The 23,232-nt window shown below is 44.0% G+C and overlaps 1 protein-coding gene across 1 annotated transcript in view; it reads right to left on the bottom strand.

The window, feature by feature from the left end:
* The window catches only part of OBSCN (obscurin, cytoskeletal calmodulin and titin-interacting RhoGEF), a gene marked incomplete at its 3' end in the record, with an annotated part of 243,727 nt that extends 224,149 nt beyond the window's left edge, over window positions 1-19,578 (bottom strand). The window contains exon 1 of the mRNA XM_075272031.1: window positions 19,327-19,578. The remainder of the gene's footprint in view (window positions 1-19,326) is intronic.
* Between the last annotated feature and the right edge of the window lie 3,654 nt (window positions 19,579-23,232).

The raw sequence follows: 23,232 nt of genomic DNA, 5'->3' as shown, positions 1-23,232 counted from the left end.
TTTACCCTAAAACCGCCCGGTGAGACGAGATGGAACTCGATGTACGACGCTGTCTGTGGTTTGATTTCTGAAAATGTGGAGCCCAAATGACACGAAATAACGAGAGCCTTGAAACTTCCGGCTTTCATGCCCGGTGAATTGGAGTTGCTGCACCAGTATAAATCCATCATGGAGCCAGTTACAAGGGGTTTGGACCTATTACAATCAGAAGAGCAGTCGTTCCGGGGGCTGCTCATGCCAACCATCTTGCAAATTCAGAAGAAATTGCTCGCACAAAAAACAAAACAAACTCAAAGTGAATTTCTAGTCGAAGCACTACTTTCCAATTTCCTATGTTCAACGATGATAGTCGTCCATTCGTCGTTTCGAACGTATCTCACCCATCCTTCAAATTGAAAAGGATTCCAGAAGAACATCGGGACTGGGCGAGGGACCGCTTTATTGCAGACGTGCAACAATTGGAGGCCAAAAGAAAAAAAACAACGCGAGGATCGCAGCAATTATGGAAATCTGAAGAAACAACAACGCACAAACATCAATTCATCACCATTCTTCGACTTCAGTGATTCGGACGTTGGAAACTCCTCTGCCAGTGGACCACAAGGACCTGGGCCGATCGCGAAGCTCAAGATCCTCAGATATTTAGAGGAGAAAACAAGCAGCCAAATTCACGTTCTGAACAAGTTCCCTCGTGTCAAATATAGATTCATCCGACTAAACAGTGCGTCACCCTCATCCACTCCAGTCAAACGCTTATTTTCTCAAGTGGGAATAATTCTCTCACCGAGAAGAAACCGCCTGTCGGACAAAACATTTGAGATCTTTGTTCTTCTAAATGCAAACAAGCACATTACAGAAATAATGTATAAGAACTATTCGAGTTTTAGAAATAAACTTAAAGTTCTTTTTCCATTCAGCCAATGTTCAATTGTTTCATTCTTTGTATTTATTACATTTTTTGTTTACATTTTTCAAGTATTTTAGTATTTTTAAAATACTTTTGGAGTAGGATTTAGTATTTTCCCAAACACTGGTAATTAAAATACAATACCAAACAGGAGAACAATCGGGTGCCCCTGGTCGTCACATGTAACCCCCACCTGGAGACGCTGAGAGGAATCACACGCAAATTACATCCACTACTGCAAAAAGACAATATAATATCTAATATCTAATATCCATATTTCCAGATCCCCCTCTCCTGTTCTACAGACAGACACCAAACCTCAGGAATATGGTGATTAGCAGCTCACTGTCACCTCCAACTAACTCAGGAACTAACTCACACCGCCATATAATCACAGAGCAGAGAATGGACCTCCAGGGGCCAGAACACTTCTGAAATCAGAACCAGAATATCAGCAATGACATGAAGGTCCCGGTGCTAGGGGGAATGTCAAAAGCAAAAAAGATCGGCCTGTGCGTGTGAATACAAACGATGACCACTCACACTCCAGGGGGTTACACCAGTCACAGGGATTTATGTGGTGTTACAACAACTAGACACCAGGTGACTGATCAAAGGAACCATACACCCAGAGCCGTCCTGTAACGGATATCTATGGGAGGTTTTTTCTGTTTTTTTTTTAAAATGTAGATTGTGAGCTCCCCCCCACACACACAGATCACAATGTACATTTTTCCCTATCAGTATGGGATTTGAACACCAGGACCCAGCGCTTCAAGGCTGCAGTGCTGACCACTGAGGTACTGTGTGGCCCCCCAATATATATGGGTTTTTTAACTGTTTATTTACATGTTCTGCTTCCCATCACTTGTGTATCTCACCCTGTATTCCTGTACAATGTGCGGCCTCAGACATTGTCTTATATCCGCCCGATGGAGGGATCGTCTTAGTTATCTCGAAAGCTACTACAATAGGTCATCATTTTTAGTTAGCCATCAAAAAAGGTATCAACTACTTAAGACTCCTCAAAAATGTTTTTTATACCCCAGAATAAGTCAGTCACATCCTCAGGGGCCCCAGACTAAGCAAGTGACATCCCAAGGGCCCCAAATTAAACAATTAACACCTCCATGCTCCAACCTCAGAGAATCACAGCTCTGGTTACAAGGAGTGAGCAATTCACACCCTGCAGAACGCAACTCTCAACCTCTACCAGTCACTACACCGATAAGTATACCTGTACCAGTCACTACACTGATGTCTATACCTGTACCAGTCACTACACCGATGTCTATACCTGTACCAGTCACTACACCGATGTCTATACCTGTACCAGTCACTACACCGATGTCTATACCTGTACCAGTCACTACACCGATGTCTATACCTGTACGAGTCACTACACTGATGTCTATACCTGTACCAGTCACTACACCGATGTCTATACCTGTACCAGTCACTACACCGATGTCTATACCTGTACCAGTCACTACACCGATGTCTATACCTGTACCAGTCACTACACCGATGTCTATACCTGTACCAGTCACTACACCGATGTCTATACCTGTACCAGTCACTACACCGATGTCTATACCTGTACCAGTCACTACACCGATAACCTGTACCAGTCACTACACCGATGTCTATACCTGTACCAGTCACTACACTGATGTCTATACCTGTACCAGTCACTACACTGATGTCTATACCTGTACGAGTCACTACACTGATGTCTATACCTGTACCAGTCACTACACCGATGTCTATACCTGTACCAGTCACTACACCGATGTCTATACCTGTACCAGTCACTACACCGATAACCTGTACCAGTCACTACACCGATGTGTATACCTGTACCAGTCACTACACCGATGTCTATACCTGTACCAGTCACTACACCGATGTCTATACCTGTACCAGTCACTACAGCGATGTCTATACCTGTACCAGTCACTACAGCGATGTCTATACCTGTACCAGTCACTACACCGATGTCTATACCTGTACCAGTCACTACAGCGATGTCTATACCTGTACCAGTCACTACAGCGATGTCTATACCTGTACCAGTCACTACACCGATGTCTATACCTGTACCAGTCACAACACTGATGTCTATACCTGTACCAGTCACTACACTGATGTCTATACCTGTACCAGTCACTACACCGATGTCTATACCTGTACCAGTCACTACAGCTATGTCTCCAGTCTGTACCAGTCACTACACTGATGTCTATACCTGTACCAGTCACTACACCGATGTCTTCAGTCTGTACAAGTCACTACACCGATGTCTATACCTGTACCAGTCACTACACCGATGTCTATACCTGTACCAGTCACTACACCGATGTCTATACCTGTACCAGTCACTACACCGATGTCTATACCTGTACCAGTCACTACAGCGATGTCTATACCTGTACCAGTCACTACACCGATGTCTATACCTGTACCAGTCACTACACCGATGTCTATACCTGTACCAGTCACTACAGCGATGTCTATACCTGTACCAGTCACTACACCGATGTCTATACCTGTACCAGTCACTACACCGATGTCTCTACCTGTACCAGTCACTACACCGATGTCTATACCTGTACCAGTCACTACACCGATGTCTATACCTGTACCAGTCACTACACCGATGTCTATACCTGTACCAGTCACTACAGCTATGTCTCCAGTCTGTACCAGTCACTACACCGATGTCTATACCTGTACCAGTCACTACACCGATGTCTATACCTGTACCAGTCACTACACCGATGTCTATACCTGTACCAGTCACTACACCGATGTCTATACCTGTACCAGTCACTACACCGATGTCTATACCTGTACCAGTCAATACACCGATGTCTATACCTGTACCAGTCACTACAGCTATGTCTCCAGTCTGTACCAGTCACTACACCGATGTCTATACCTGTACCAGTCACTACACCGATGTCTATACCTGTACCAGTCACTACACTGATGTCTATACCTGTACCAGTCACTACACCGATGTCTATACCTGTACCAGTCACTACACCGATCTCTCTACCTGTACCAGTCACTACAGCTATGTCTCCAGTCTGTACCAGTCACTACACCGATGTCTATACCTGTACCAGTCACTACAGCTATGTCTCCAGTCTGTACCAGTCACTACACCGATGTCTATACCTGTACCAGTCACTACACCGATGTCTATACCTGTACCAGTCACTACACCGATGTCTATACCTGTACCAGTCAATACACCGATGTCTATACCTGTACCAGTCACTATACCGATGTCTATACCTGTACCAGTCACTACAGCTATGTCTCCAGTCTGTACCAGTCACTACACCGATGTCTATACCTGTACCAGTCACTACACCGATGTCTATACCTGTACCAGTCACTACACTGATGTCTATACCGGTACCAGTCACTACACCGATGTCTATACCTGTACCAGTCACTACACCGATGTCTATACCTGTACCAGTCACTACAGCTATGTCTCCAGTCTGTACCAGTCACTACACCGATGTCTATACCTGTACCAGTCACTACAGCTATGTCTCCAGTCTGTACCAGTCACTACACCGATGTCTATACCTGTACCAGTCACTACACCGATGTCTATACCTGTACCAGTCACTACACCGATGTCTATACCTGTACCAGTCAATACACCGATGTCTATACCTGTACCAGTCACTATACCGATGTCTATACCTGTACCAGTCACTACAGCTATGTCTCCAGTCTGTACCAGTCACTACACCGATGTCTATACCTGTACCAGTCACTACACCGATGTCTATACCTGTACCAGTCACTACAGCTATGTCTCCAGTCTGTACCAGTCACTACACCGATGTCTATACCTGTACCAGTCACTACACTGATGTCTATACCTGTACCAGTCACTACTCCGATGTCTATACCTGTACCAGTCACTACACCGATGTATTCAGTCTGTACCAGTCACTACACCGATGTCTATACCTGTACCAGTCACTACACCGATGTCTATACCTGTACCAGTCACTACACCGATGTCTATACCTGTACCAGTCACTACACCGATGTCTATACCTGTACCAGTCAATACACCGATGTCTATACCTGTACCAGTCACTATACCGATGTCTATACCTGTACCAGTCACTACAGCTATGTCTCCAGTCTGTACCAGTCACTACACCGATGTCTATACCTGTACCAGTCACTACACCGATGTCTATACCTGTACCAGTCACTACACCGATGTCTATACCTGTACCAGTCACTACACCGATGTCTATACCTGTACAAGTCACTACACCGATGTCTATACCTGTACCAGTCACTACACCGATGTGTATACCTGTACCAGTCACTACACCGATGTCTATACCTGTACCAGTCAATACACCGATGTCTATACCTGTACCAGTCACTACACCGATGTCTCTACCTGTACCAGTCACTACACCGATGTCTATACCTGTACCAGTCACTACACCGATGTCTATACCTGTACCAGTCACTACACCGATGTCTATACCTGTACCAGTCACTACACCGATAACCTGTACCAGTCACTACACCGATGTGTATACCTGTACCAGTCACTACACCGATGTGTATACCTGTACCAGTCACTACACTGATGTCTATACCTGTACGAGTCACTACACCGATGTGTATACCTGTACCAGTCACTACACCGATGTCTATACCTGTACCAGTCACTACACCGATGTCTATAACTGTACCAGTCACTACACTGATGTCTATACCTGTACCAGTCACTACACCGATGTGTATACCTGTACCAGTCACTACACTGATGTCTATACCTGTACCAGTCACTACACTGATGTCTATACCTGTACCAGTCACTACACCGATGTGTATACCTGTACCAGTCACTACACCGATGTGTATACCTGTACCAGTCACTACACAGATGTCTATACCTGTACCAGTCACTACACCGATGTCTATACCTGTACCAGTCACTACACCGATGTCTATACCTGTACGAGTCACTACACCGATGTCTATACCTGTACCAGTCACTACACCGATGTCTATACCTGTACCAGTCACTACACCGATGTCTATACCTGTACCAGTCACTACACCGATGTCTATACCTGTACCAGTCACTACACCGATGTCTATACCTGTACCAGTCACTACACCGATGTCTATACCTGTACCAGTCACTACACCGATGTCTATACCTGTACCAGTCACTACACCGATAACCTGTACCAGTCACTACACCGATGTGTATACCTGTACCAGTCACTACACCGATGTCTATACCTGTACCAGTCACTACACTGATGTCTATACCTGTACCAGTCACTACACTGATGTCTATACCTGTACGAGTCACTACACTGATGTCTATACCTGTACCAGTCACTACACCGATGTCTATACCTGTACCAGTCACTACACCGATGTCTATACCTGTACCAGTCACTACACCGATAACCTGTACCAGTCACTACACCGATGTGTATACCTGTACCAGTCACTACACCGATGTCTATACCTGTACCAGTCACTACACCGATGTCTATACCTGTACCAGTCACTACAGCGATGTCTATACCTGTACCAGTCACTACAGCGATGTCTATACCTGTACCAGTCACTACACCGATGTCTATACCTGTACCAGTCACTACAGCGATGTCTATACCTGTACCAGTCACTACAGCGATGTCTATACCTGTACCAGTCACTACACCGATGTCTATACCTGTACCAGTCACAACACTGATGTCTATACCTGTACCAGTCACTACACTGATGTCTATACCTGTACCAGTCACTACACCGATGTCTATACCTGTACCAGTCACTACAGCTATGTCTCCAGTCTGTACCAGTCACTACACTGATGTCTATACCTGTACCAGTCACTACACCGATGTCTTCAGTCTGTACAAGTCACTACACCGATGTCTATACCTGTACCAGTCACTACACCGATGTCTATACCTGTACCAGTCACTACACCGATGTCTATACCTGTACCAGTCACTACACCGATGTCTATACCTGTACCAGTCACTACACCGATGTCTATACCTGTACCAGTCACTACAGCGATGTCTATACCTGTACCAGTCACTACACCGATGTCTATACCTGTACCAGTCACTACACCGATGTCTATACCTGTACCAGTCACTACAGCGATGTCTATACCTGTACCAGTCACTACACCGATGTCTATACCTGTACCAGTCACTACACCGATGTCTATACCTGTACCAGTCACTACACCGATGTCTATACCTGTACCAGTCACTACACCGATGTCTATACCTGTACCAGTCACTACAGCTATGTCTCCAGTCTGTACCAGTCACTACACCGATGTCTATACCTGTACCAGTCACTACACCGATGTCTATACCTGTACCAGTCACTACACCGATGTCTATACCTGTACCAGTCACTACACCGATGTCTATACCTGTACCAGTCACTACACCGATGTCTATACCTGTACCAGTCAATACACCGATGTCTATACCTGTACCAGTCACTATACCGATGTCTATACCTGTACCAGTCACTACAGCTATGTCTCCAGTCTGTACCAGTCACTACACCGATGTCTATACCTGTACCAGTCACTACACCGATGTCTATACCTGTACCAGTCACTACACTGATGTCTATACCTGTACCAGTCACTACACCGATGTCTATACCTGTACCAGTCACTACACCGATGTCTCTACCTGTACCAGTCACTACAGCTATGTCTCCAGTCTGTACCAGTCACTACACCGATGTCTATACCTGTACCAGTCACTACAGCTATGTCTCCAGTCTGTACCAGTCACTACACCGATGTCTATACCTGTACCAGTCACTACACCGATGTCTATACCTGTACCAGTCACTACACCGATGTCTATACCTGTACCAGTCAATACACCGATGTCTATACCTGTACCAGTCACTATACCGATGTCTATACCTGTACCAGTCACTACAGCTATGTCTCCAGTCTGTACCAGTCACTACACCGATGTCTATACCTGTACCAGTCACTACACCGATGTCTATACCTGTACCAGTCACTACACTGATGTCTATACCTGTACCAGTCACTACACCGATGTCTATACCTGTACCAGTCACTACACCGATGTCTATACCTGTACCAGTCACTACAGCTATGTCTCCAGTCTGTACCAGTCACTACACTGATGTCTATACCTGTACCAGTCACTACACCGATGTCTTCAGTCTGTACAAGTCACTACACCGATGTCTATACCTGTACCAGTCACTACACCGATGTCTATACCTGTACCAGTCACTACACCGATGTCTATACCTGTACCAGTCACTACACCGATGTCTATACCTGTACCAGTCACTACACCGATGTCTATACCTGTACCAGTCACTACAGCGATGTCTATACCTGTACCAGTCACTACAGCGATGTCTATACCTGTACCAGTCACTACACCGATGTCTATACCTGTACCAGTCACTACACCGATGTCTATACCTGTACCAGTCACTACACCGATGTCTATACCTGTACCAGTCACTACACCGATGTCTATACCTGTACCAGTCACTACACCGATGTCTATACCTGTACCAGTCACTACAGCTATGTCTCCAGTCTGTACCAGTCACTACACCGATGTCTATACCTGTACCAGTCACTACACCGATGTCTATACCTGTACCAGTCACTACACCGATGTCTATACCTGTACCAGTCACTACACCGATGTCTATACCTGTACCAGTCACTACACCGATGTCTATACCTGTACCAGTCACTACACCGATGTCTATACCTGTACCAGTCAATACACCGATGTCTATACCTGTACCAGTCACTATACCGATGTCTATACCTGTACCAGTCACTACAGCTATGTCTCCAGTCTGTACCAGTCACTACACCGATGTCTATACCTGTACCAGTCACTACACCGATGTCTATACCTGTACCAGTCACTACACCGATGTCTATACCTGTACCAGTCACTACACTGATGTCTATACCTGTACCAGTCACTACACCGATGTCTATACCTGTACCAGTCACTACACCGATGTCTCTACCTGTACCAGTCACTACAGCTATGTCTCCAGTCTGTACCAGTCACTACACCGATGTCTATACCTGTACCAGTCACTACAGCTATGTCTCCAGTCTGTACCAGTCACTACACCGATGTCTATACCTGTACCAGTCACTACACCGATGTCTATACCTGTACCAGTCACTACACCGATGTCTATACCTGTACCAGTCAATACACCGATGTCTATACCTGTACCAGTCACTATACCGATGTCTATACCTGTACCAGTCACTACAGCTATGTCTCCAGTCTGTACCAGTCACTACACCGATGTCTATACCTGTACCAGTCACTACACCGATGTCTATACCTGTACCAGTCACTACACTGATGTCTATACCTGTACCAGTCACTACACCGATGTCTATACCTGTACCAGTCACTACACCGATGTCTATACCTGTACCAGTCACTACAGCTATGTCTCCAGTCTGTACCAGTCACTACACCGATGTCTATACCTGTACCAGTCACTACAGCTATGTCTCCAGTCTGTACCAGTCACTACACCGATGTCTATACCTGTACCAGTCACTACACCGATGTCTATACCTGTACCAGTCACTACACCGATGTCTATACCTGTACCAGTCAATACACCGATGTCTATACCTGTACCAGTCACTATACCGATGTCTATACCTGTACCAGTCACTACAGCTATGTCTCCAGTCTGTACCAGTCACTACACCGATGTCTATACCTGTACCAGTCACTACACCGATGTCTATACCTGTACCAGTCACTACAGCTATGTCTCCAGTCTGTACCAGTCACTACACCGATGTCTATACCTGTACCAGTCACTACACTGATGTCTATACCTGTACCAGTCACTACTCCGATGTCTATACCTGTACCAGTCACTACACCGATGTATTCAGTCTGTACCAGTCACTACACCGATGTCTATACCTGTACCAGTCACTACACCGATGTCTATACCTGTACCAGTCACTACACCGATGTCTATACCTGTACCAGTCACTACACCGATGTCTATACCTGTACCAGTCAATACACCGATGTCTATACCTGTACCAGTCACTATACCGATGTCTATACCTGTACCAGTCACTACAGCTATGTCTCCAGTCTGTACCAGTCACTACACCGATGTCTATACCTGTACCAGTCACTACACCGATGTCTATACCTGTACCAGTCACTACACCGATGTCTATACCTGTACCAGTCACTACACCGATGTCTATACCTGTACCAGTCACTACACCGATGTCTATACCTGTACCAGTCACTACATCGATAACCTGTACCAGTCACTACACCGATGTGTATACCTGTACCAGTCACTACACCGATGTCTATACCTGTACCAGTCACTACACTGATGTCTATACCTGTACCAGTCACTACACTGATGTCTATACCTGTACGAGTCACTACACTGATGTCTATACCTGTACCAGTCACTACACCGATGTCTATACCTGTACCAGTCACTACACCGATGTCTATACCTGTACCAGTCACTACACCGATAACCTGTACCAGTCACTACACCGATGTGTATACCTGTACCAGTCACTACACCGATGTCTATACCTGTACCAGTCACTACACCGATGTCTATACCTGTACCAGTCACTACAGCGATGTCTATACCTGTACCAGTCACTACAGCGATGTCTATACCTGTACCAGTCACTACACCGATGTCTATACCTGTACCAGTCACTACAGCGATGTCTATACCTGTACCAGTCACTACAGCGATGTCTATACCTGTACCAGTCACTACACCGATGTCTATACCTGTACCAGTCACTACAGCTATGTCTCCAGTCTGTACCAGTCACTACACCGATGTCTATACCTGTACCAGTCACTACACTGATGTCTATACCTGTACCAGTCACTACTCCGATGTCTATACCTGTACCAGTCACTACACCGATGTATTCAGTCTGTACCAGTCACTACACCGATGTCTATACCTGTACCAGTCACTACACCGATGTCTATACCTGTACCAGTCACTACACCGATGTCTATACCTGTACCAGTAACTACACCGATGTCTATACCTGTACCAGTCAATACACCGATGTCTATACCTGTACCAGTCACTATACCGATGTCTATACCTGTACCAGTCACTACACCGATGTCTATACCTGTACCAGTCACTACACCGATGTCTATACCTGTACCAGTCACTACAGCTATGTCTCCAGTCTGTACCAGTCACTACACCGATGTCTATACCTGTACCAGTCACTACACCGATGTCTATACCTGTACCAGTCACTACACCGATGTCTATACCTGTACCAGTCACTACAGCTATGTCTCCAGTCTGTACCAGTCACTACACCGATGTCTATACCTGTACCAGTCACTACACCGATGTCTATACCTGTACCAGTCACTACACCGATGTCTATACCTGTACCAGTCACTACACCGATGTCTATACCTGTACCAGTCACTACACCGATGTCTATACCTGTACCAGTCACTACACCGATGTCTATACCTGTACCAGTCACTACACCGATGTCTATACCTGTACCAGTCACTACACCGACGTCTATACCTGTACCAGTCACTACACCGATGTCTATACCTGTACCAGTCACTACACTGATGTCTATACCTGTACCAGTCACTACACCGATGTCTATACCTGTACCAGTCACTACACCGATGTCTATACCTGTACCAGTCACTACACCGATGTCTATACCTGTACCAGTCACTACACTGATGTCTATACCTGTACCAGTCACTACACCGATGTCTATACCTGTACCAGTCACTACACCGATGTCTATACCTGTACCAGTCACTACAGCTATGTCTCCAGTCTGTACCAGTCACTACACCGATGTCTATACCTGTACCAGTCACTACAGCTATGTCTCCAGTCTGTACCAGTCACTACACCGATGTCTATACCTGTACCAGTCACTACACCGATGTCTATACCTGTACCAGTCACTACACTGATGTCTATACCTGTACCAGTCACTACACCGATGTCTATACCTGTACCAGTCACTACACCGATGTCTATACCTGTACCAGTCACTACAGCTATGTCTCCAGTCTGTACCAGTCACTACACCGATGTCTATACCTGTACCAGTCACTACAGCTATGTCTCCAGTCTGTACCAGTCACTACACCGATGTCTATACCTGTACCAGTCACTACACCGATGTCTATACCTGTACCAGTCACTACACCGATGTCTATACCTGTACCAGTCAATACACCGATGTCTATACCTGTACCAGTCACTACACCGATGTCTATACCTGTACCAGTCACTACACCGATGTCTATACCTGTACCAGTCACTACACCGATGTCTATACCTGTACCAGTCACTACACCGATGTCTATACCTGTACCAGTCACTACAGCTATGTCTCCAGTCTGTACCAGTCACTACACCGATGTCTATACCTGTACCAGTCACTACACCGATGTCTATACCTGTACCAGTCACTACACCGATGTCTATACCTGTACCAGTCACTACACCGATGTCTATACCTGTACCAGTCACTACAGCTATGTCTCCAGTCTGTACCAGTCACTACACCGATGTCTATACCTGTACCAGTCACTACACCGATGTCTATACCTGTACCAGTCACTACAGCTATGTCTCCAGTCTGTACCAGTCACTACACCGATGTCTATACCTGTACCAGTCACTACAGCTATGTCTCCAGTCTGTACCAGTCACTACACCGATGTCTATACCTGTACCAGTCACTACACCGATGTCTATACCTGTACCAGTCACTACACCGATGTCTATACCTGTACCAGTCAATACACCGATGTCTATACCTGTACCAGTCACTACACTGATGTCTATACCTGTACCAGTCACTACACCGATGTCTATACCTGTACCAGTCACTGCACCGATGTCTATACCTGTACCAGTCACTACACCGATGTCTATACCTGTACCAGTCACTACAGCTATGTCTCCAGTCTGTACCAGTCACTACACCGATGTCTATACCTGTACCAGTCACTACAGCGATGTCTATACCTGTACCAGTCACTACAGCGATGTCTATACCTGTACCAGTCACTACACCGATGTCTATACCTGTACCAGTCACTACAGCGATGTCTATACCTGTACCAGTCACTACAGCGATGTCTATACCTGTACCAGTCACTACACCGATGTCTATACCTGTACCAGTCACTACACCGATGTCTATACCTGTACCAGTCACTACACCGATGTCTATACCTGTACCAGTCAATACACCGATGTCTATACCTGTACCAGTCACTATACCGATGTCTATACCTGTACCAGTCACTACAGCTATGTCTCCAGTCTGTACCAGTCACTACACCGATGTCTATACCTGTACCAGTCACTACACCGATGTCTATACCTGTACCAGTCACTACACTGATGTCTATACCTGTACCAGTCACTACACCGATGTCTATACCTGTACCAGTCACTACACCGATGTCTCTACCTGTACCAGTCACTACAGCTATGTCTCCAGTCTGTACCAGTCACTACACCGATGTCTATACCTGTACCAGTCACTACAGCTATGTCTCCAGTCTGTACCAGTCACTACACCGATGTCTATACCTGTACCAGTCACTACACCGATGTCTATACCTGTACCAGTCACTACACCGATGTCTATACCTGTACCAGTCAATACACCGATGTCTATACCTGTACCAGTCACTATACCGATGTCTATACCTGTACCAGTCACTACAGCTATGTCTCCAGTCTGTACCAGTCACTACACCGATGTCTATACCTGTACCAGTCACTACACCGATGTCTATACCTGTACCAGTCACTACACTGATGTCTATACCTGTACCAGTCACTACACCGATGTCTATACCTGTACCAGTCACTACACCGATGTCTATACCTGTACCAGTCACTACAGCTATGTCTCCAGTCTGTACCAGTCACTACACCGATGTCTATACCTGTACCAGTCACTACAGCTATGTCTCCAGTCTGTACCAGTCACTACACCGATGTCTATACCTGTACCAGTCACTACACCGATGTCTATACCTGTACCAGTCACTACACCGATGTCTATACCTGTACCAGTCAATACACCGATGTCTATACCTGTACCAGTCACTATACCGATGTCTATACCTGTACCAGTCACTACAGCTATGTCTCCAGTCTGTACCAGTCACTACACCGATGTCTATACCTGTACCAGTCACTACACCGATGTCTATACCTGTACCAGTCACTACAGCTATGTCTCCAGTCTGTACCAGTCACTACACCGATGTCTATACCTGTACCAGTCACTACACTGATGTCTATACCTGTACCAGTCACTACTCCGATGTCTATACCTGTACCAGTCACTACACCGATGTATTCAGTCTGTACCAGTCACTACACCGATGTCTATACCTGTACCAGTCACTACACCGATGTCTATACCTGTACCAGTCACTACACCGATGTCTATACCTGTACCAGTCAATACACCGATGTCTATACCTGTACCAGTCACTATACCGATGTCTATACCTGTACCAGTCACTACAGCTATGTCTCCAGTCTGTACCAGTCACTACACCGATGTCTATACCTGTACCAGTCACTACACCGATGTCTATACCTGTACCAGTCACTACACCGATGTCTATACCTGTACCAGTCACTACACCGATGTCTATACCTGTACCAGTCACTACACCGATGTCTATACCTGTACCAGTCACTACACCGATGTCCCCAATCTGTACCAGTCACTACACCGATGTCTATACCTGTACCAGTCACTACACCGATGTTTATACCTGTACCAGTCACTACACCGATGTCTATACCTGTACCAGTCACTACACCGATGTCTCTACCTGTACCAGTCACTACACCGATGTCTCTACCTGTACCAGTCACTACACCGATGTCTCTACCTGTACCAGTCACTACACCGATGTCTCTACCTGTACCAGTCACTACACCGATGTCTATACCTGTACCAGTCACTACACCGATGTCTATACCTGTACCAGTCACTACACCGATGTCTATACCTGTACCAGTCACTACACCGATGTCTATACCTGTACCAGTCACTACACCGATGTCTATACCTGTACCAGTCACTACACCGATGTCTATACCTGTACCAGTCACTACACCGATGTCTATACCTGTACCAGTCACTACACCGATGTCTATACCTGTACCAGTCACTACACCGATGTCTATACCTGTACCAGTCACTACACCGATGTCTATACCTGTACCAGTCACTACACCGATGTCTATACCTGTACCCGTCACTACACCGATGTCTATACCTGTACCAGTCACTACACCGATGTCTATACCTGTACCAGTCACTACACCGATGTCCCCAATCTGTACCAGTCACTACACCGATGTCTATACCTGTACCAGTCACTACACCGATGTCTATACCTGTACCAGTCACTACACCGATGTCTCTACCTGTACCAGTCACTACACCGATGTCTCTACCTGTACCAGTCACTACACCGATGTCTCTACCTGTACCAGTCACTACACCGATGTCTCTACCTGTACCAGTCACTACACCGATGTCTCTACCTGTACCAGTCACTACACCGATGTCTCTACCTGTACCAGTCACTACACCGATGTCTATACCTGTACCAGTCACTACACCGATGTCTATACCTGTACCAGTCACTACACCGATGTCTATACCTGTACCAGTCACTACACCGATGTCTATACCTGTACCAGTCACTACACCGATGTCTATACCTGTACCAGTCACTACACCGATGTCTATACCTGTACCAGTCACTACACCGATGTCTATACCTGTACCAGTCACTACACCGATGTCTATACCTGTACCAGTCACTACACCGATGTCTATACCTGTACCAGTCACTACACCGATGTCTATACCTGTACCAGTCACTACACCGATGTCTATACCTGTACCAGTCACTACACCGATGTCTATACCTGTACCAGTCACTACACCGATGTCCCCAATCTGTACCAGTCACTACACCGATGTCTATACCTGTACCAGTCACTACACCGATGTTTATACCTGTACCAGTCACTACACCGATGTCTCTACCTGTACCAGTCACTACACCGATGTCTCTACCTGTACCAGTCACTACACCGATGTCTCTACCTGTACCAGTCACTACACCGATGTCTCTACCTGTACCAGTCACTACACCGATGTCTCTACCTGTACCAGTCACTACACCGATGTCTCTACCTGTACCAGTCACTACACCGATGTCTCTACCTATACCAGTCACTACACCGATGTCTATACCTGTACCAGTCACTACACCGATGTCTATACCTGTACCAGTCACTACACCGATGTCTATACCTGTACCAGTCACTACACCGATGTCTATACCTGTACCAGTCACTACACCGATGTCTATACCTGTACCAGTCACTACACCGATGTCTATACCTGTACCAGTCACTACACCGATGTCCCCAATCTGTACCAGTCACTACACTGATGTCTATACCTGTACCAGTCACTACACCGATGTCTATACCTGTACCAGTCACTACACCGATGTCTATACCTGTACCAGTCACTACACCGATGTCCCCAATCTGTACCAGTCACTACACCGATGTCTATACCTGTACCAGTCACTACAGCTATGTCTCCAGTCTGTACCAGTCACTACACCGATGTCTATACCTGTACCAGTCACTACACCGATGTCTATACCTGTACCAGTCACTACAGCGATGTCTATACCTGTACCAGTCACTACACCGATGTGTATACCTGTACCAGTCACTACACCGATGTCTCTACCTGTACCAGTCACTACACCGATGTCTATACCTGTACCAGTCACTACACCGATGTCTCTACCTGTACCAGTCACTACACCGATGTCTCTACCTGTACCAGTCACTACACCGATGTCTCTACCTATACCAGTCACTACACCGATGTCTATACCTGTACCAGTCACTACACCGATGTCTATACCTGTACCAGTCACTACACCGATGTCTATACCTGTACCAGTCACTACACCGATGTCTATACCTGTACCAGTCACTACACCGATGTCTATACCTGTACCAGTCACTACACCGATGTCTATACCTGTACCAGTCACTACACCGATGTCCCCAATCTGTACCAGTCACTACACTGATGTCTATACCTGTACCAGTCACTACACCGATGTCTATACCTGTACCAGTCACTACACCGATGTCCCCAATCTGTACCAGTCACTACACCGATGTCTATACCTGTACCAGTCACTACAGCTATGTCTCCAGTTTGTACCAGTCACTACACCGATGTCTATACCTGTACCAGTCACTACACCGATGTCTATACCTGTACCAGTCACTACAGCGATGTCTATACCTGTACCAGTCACTACACCGATGTGTATACCTGTACCAGTCACTACACCGATGTCTATACCTGTACCAGTCACTACACCGATGTCTCTACCTGTACCAGTCACTACACCGATGTCTATACCTGTACCAGTCACTACACCGATGTCTATACCTGTACCAGTCACTACACTGATGTCTATACCTGTACCAGTCACTACACTGATGTCTATACCTGTACCAGTCACTACACTGATGTCTATACCTGTACCAGTCACTACACCGATGTCTATACCTGTACCAGTCACTACAGCGATGTCTATACCTGTACCAGTCACTACAGCTATGTCTCCAGTCTGTACCAGTCACTACACCGATGTCTATACCTGTACCAGTCACTACACCGATGTCTATACCTGTACCAGTCACTACACCGATGTCTATACCTGTACCAGTCACTACACCGATAACTCAGACGTTATCATTGGGGCCCCAAATTCACCAGCTGACATCTTGTGATATTTCTGGGGCTGCAGGTCAGCGGGGCCCCTTGTAATCATGGTAATGGCCATCAGACTGCAGATATCACCTATAGGAACATGTAGTCAAGTAAAAGGCATTTATAAGCCCCGCCCCCCTGACTGGCCACCGCCCGAGCCCTCATAGCCACAGGGAATCTCCTACATGTCTGTTATCTGAGCACACTGGGATGGGACTACGTGATCACAAAGCCGTGCGGTGGCCATTATTAGCGGTTCGGCCTCTTGGCTTTGCCTGGCAGCGGAACTATTGTTATTGTCCTGCGGTATATGCCAGGAAGTGTCATAGTGCAAGAAGCCACTGAGATTTGTCAGAGAGCACCTCAGCTGCTGCAGAACCTCATAACACACACCTCAGGAGCTGCAGAACCTCATAATTCACATATCAGCTGCTGCAGAACCTCATAATACACACCTCAGCTGCTGCAGAACATCATAATACACATCTCAGCTGCTGCAGAACCTCATAATTCACATATCAGTTGCTGCAGAACCTCATAATACACACCTCAGCTGCTGCAGAACCTCATAATACACACCTCAGCTGCTGCAGAACCTCATAATACACACCTCAGCTGCTGCAGAACCTCATAATACACACCTCAGCTGCTGCAGAACCTCATAATACACACCTCAGCTGCTGCAGAACATCATAATTCACATATCAGCTGCTGCAGAACCTCATAATACACATCTCAGCTGCTGCAGAACCTCATAACACACACCTAAGCTGCTGCAGAACCTCATAACACACACCTCAGCTGCTGCAGAACCTCATAATACACACCTCAGCTGCTGCAGAACCTCATAATACACACCTCAGCTGCTGCAGAACCTCATAATACACACCTCAGCTGCTGCAGAACATCATAATTCACATATCAGCTGCTGCAGAACCTCATAATACACATCTCAGCTGCTGCAGAACCTCATAATACACATCTCAGCTGCTGCAGAACCTCATCACACCTCAGCTGCTGCAGAACCTCATAACACACACCTCAGCTGCTGCAGAACCTCATAATACACACCTCAGCTGCTGCAGAACCTCATAATACACACCTCAGCTGCTGCAGAACCTCATAATGACTACAATCAGCGGCTCATTATAACATTATTAGAAGCAGTAGAATAATGTTACCACTGGTCAGCTGCTCATTCCATTATTACAGTCATCTCCCCTTATTATTACCGCACATCTCCTGACAATCCCCCCACTTACCCCGCACACACCGGCGCTGACCAGCCACGTCTGTCCTAATGTCTCCTATTACTGTCAGGTCTCAGTCTGTCCTGCTGATTGTACAACACTGCGGATAGTGCTGGCGCTATACAACCAAAGACAAATAATTGAAGCAGTGATCGCACCTGAGTCCACGTCCTTAGAGCTTCTGTGTTGCGGCTGTAAAGACCCCCCAATCTTTCATGGGGACCCCGATGTGATTGCAGATCTTCTGTCTGGGGTCGGATAGATCCTTCCGATTCTGATTCTCTGCCTTACATCCAGGTTGGGACAGAAGTTTTTATTTTCTTTTGAGATTTTGGTAGTTTAGACTGATCCCCTCTCCCTGAGACTTTGCTCCGTGTCCTGCAGCCCCAGAGAAAGGAAAGTCACATGAAGGATACAGCGAGCCGGGGGAGGGGGGAGGAGGGGGCCCAGAGTCTCCCACTATCCAAAATAGCCCGGGTGTCGCTTACTGTGCACATTGCCTTTCATGTGGTGCAGAAGCCGGGAGGGAGGAAGAGACAGAGATGGCAAGTGATGGCCGAAACACAGGGAGGGGTCAGCAGGGGAGGACAGGTGCCCGGGCGAGAATGTCACCAAGTGGCAGCACAACGACAAAACTATTACACAGCAAGGACAGTCACAGCTGATAATAACCACGGTACATATAGACTGTATACTGTATATACTCGAGTATAAGCCGACCCGAAAATAAGCCGACACAACTAACTTTACCACAAAAAACTGGGAAAACTTATTGACTCGAGTATAAGCCGAGGGGGGGGGGGGGCGGAATGCAGCAGCTACTGGAAAATTTCAAAAATGAAAATAGTTGGAGTTTTAGGGTGCAGTAGGTGCTGAGGAAGGGAAGGGGGGGTGTTTTGGTTGTCTGTCTGTCTGCCCCTGCCCTGAGCTTGGGGACTGGGTTTTTTTGCCCCCCAGTTGGAATTCAGCCTGGCTGTATATAGGGGATCTGCAGTGCTCCTATTAACCCATTACTGACAGAACAGGAGCAGATCCCCTATATGCAGTAGATACAGGGAGACCTCATGTATATAATGTGTCACAGTCATTTTCTACTTCACAAATTTTATTTACTTTATTTTTTTATTATATTTTTTTTTCACTATTTTATGGGAGATTCTATATAATACTATTGCGGCTGGTCAGAGACCCCCCCTCCCTGAAAAATTCAGCTTATATTCGAGTATATACGGTACTATAATACTACTCCTATGTACAAGAATATAACTACTATAATACTGCTCCTATGTACAAGAATATAACTATTATAATACTACTTCTATGTACAAGAATATAACTACTATAATACTACTCCTATGTACAAGAATATAACTACTATAATACTACTCCTATGTACAAGAATATAACTACTATAATACTACTCCTATGTACAAGAATATAACTACTATAATACTACTCCTATGTACAAGAATATAACTACTATAATACTACTCCTATGTACAAGAATATAACTACTATAATACTACCTCCTATGTACAAGAATATAACTACTATAATACTGCTCCTATATACAAGAATATAACTACTATAATACTACTCCTATGTACAAGAATATAACTACTATAATACTACTCCTATGTACAAGAATATAACTACTATAATACTACCTATATACAAGAATATAACTACTATAATAATGCTCCTATGTACAAGAATATAACTACTATAATACTACCTCCTATATAGAAGAATATAACTACTATAATACTACCTCCTATATAGAAGAATATAACTACTATAATACTACCTCCTATATAGAAGAATATAACTACTATAATACTACCTCCTATATAGAAGAATATAACTACTATAATACTACTCCTATGTACAAGAATATAACTACTATAATACTACCTCCTGTGTACAAGAATATAACTACTATAATACTACTCCTATGTACAAGAATATAACTACTATAATACTGCTCCTATGTACAAGAATATAACTACTATAATACTACTCCTATGTACAAGAATATAACTACTATAATACTGCCTCCTATGTACAAGAATATAACTACTATAATACTGCTCCTATGTACAAGAATATAACTACTATAATACTACCTCCTGTGTACAAGAATATAACTACTATAATACTACTCCTATATAGAAGAATATAACTACTATAATACTACCTCCTATATAGAAGAATATAACTACTATAATACTACTCCTATGTACAAGAATATAACTACTATAATACTACCTCCTGTGTACAAGAATATAACTACTATAATACTACTCCTATATAGAAGAATATAACTACTATAATACTACCTCCTATATAGAAGAATATAACTACTATAATACTACTCCTATGTACAAGAATATAACTACTATAATACTACCTCCTGTGTACAAGAATATAACTACTATAATACTACTCCTATGTACAAGAATATAACTACTATAATACTGCTCCTATGTACAAGAATATAACTACTATAATACTACCTCCTATGTACAAGAATATAACTACTATAATACTACTCCTATATAGAAGAATATAACTACTATAATACTACCTCCTATATAGAAGAATATAACTACTATAATACTACTCCTATGTACAAGAATATAACTACTATAATACTACCTCCTGTGTACAAGAATATAACTACTATAATACTACTCCTATGTACAAGAATATAACTACTATAATACTGCTCCTATGTACAAGAATATAACTACTATAATACTACCTCCTATGTACAAGAATATAACTACTATAATACTACTCCTATGCACAAGAATATAACTACTATAATACTACCTCCTGTGTATAAGAATATAACTACTATAATACTACCTCCTATGTACAAGAATATAACTACTATAATACTGCTCCTATGTACAAGAATATAACTACTATAATACTGCTCCTATGTGCAAGAATATAACTACTATAATACTGCTCCTATGTACAAGAATATAACTACTATAATACTACTCCTATGTACAAGAATATAACTACTATAATACTACCTACTATGTACAAGAATATAACTACTATAATACTACTCCTATGTACAAAAATATAACTACTATAATACTGCTCCTATGTACAAGAATATAACTACTATAATACTACCTCCTATGTACAAGAATATAACTACTATAATACTACTCCTATGTACAAGAATATAACTACTATAATACTACTCCTATGTACAAGAATATAACTACTATAATACTACTCCTATGTACAAGAATATAACTACTATAATACTGCTCCTATGTACAAGAATATAACTACTATAATACCGCTCCTATGTACAAGAATATAACTACTATAATACTACCCCTATATACAAGAATATAACTACTATAATACTACTCCTATGTACAAGAATATAACTACTATAATACTACTCCTATGTACAAGAATATAACTACTATAATACTACCTCCTATGTACAAGAATATAACTACTATAATACTACTCCTATGTACAAGAATATAACTACTATAATACTGCTCCTATGTACAAGAATATAACTACTATAATACTACCTCCTATGTACAAGAATATAACTACTATAATACTGCTCCTATGTACAAGAATATAACTACTATAATACTGCTCCTATGTACAAGAATATAACTACTATAATACTACCTCCTATGTACAAGAATATAACTACTATAATACTACTCCTATGTACAAGAATATAACTACTATAATACCGCTCCTATGTACAAGAATATAACTACTATAATACCGCTCCTATGTACAAGAATATAACTACTATAATACCGCTCCTATGTACAAGAATATAACTACTATAATACCACTCCTATGTACAAGAATATAACTACTATAATACTCCTCCTATGTACAAGAATATAACTACTATAATACTCCTCCTATGTACAAGAATATAACTACTATAATACTACTCCTATGTACAAGAATATAACTACTATAATACTACCTACTATGTACAAGAATATAACTACTATAATACTACTCCTATGTACAAGAATATAACTACTATAATA

This window comes from Leptodactylus fuscus, chromosome 4, assembly GCF_031893055.1.
Source record: "Leptodactylus fuscus isolate aLepFus1 chromosome 4, aLepFus1.hap2, whole genome shotgun sequence".
NCBI lineage: Eukaryota > Metazoa > Chordata > Amphibia > Anura > Leptodactylidae > Leptodactylus > Leptodactylus fuscus.
This window is presented reverse-complemented; position numbering and strand designations above follow the sequence as displayed.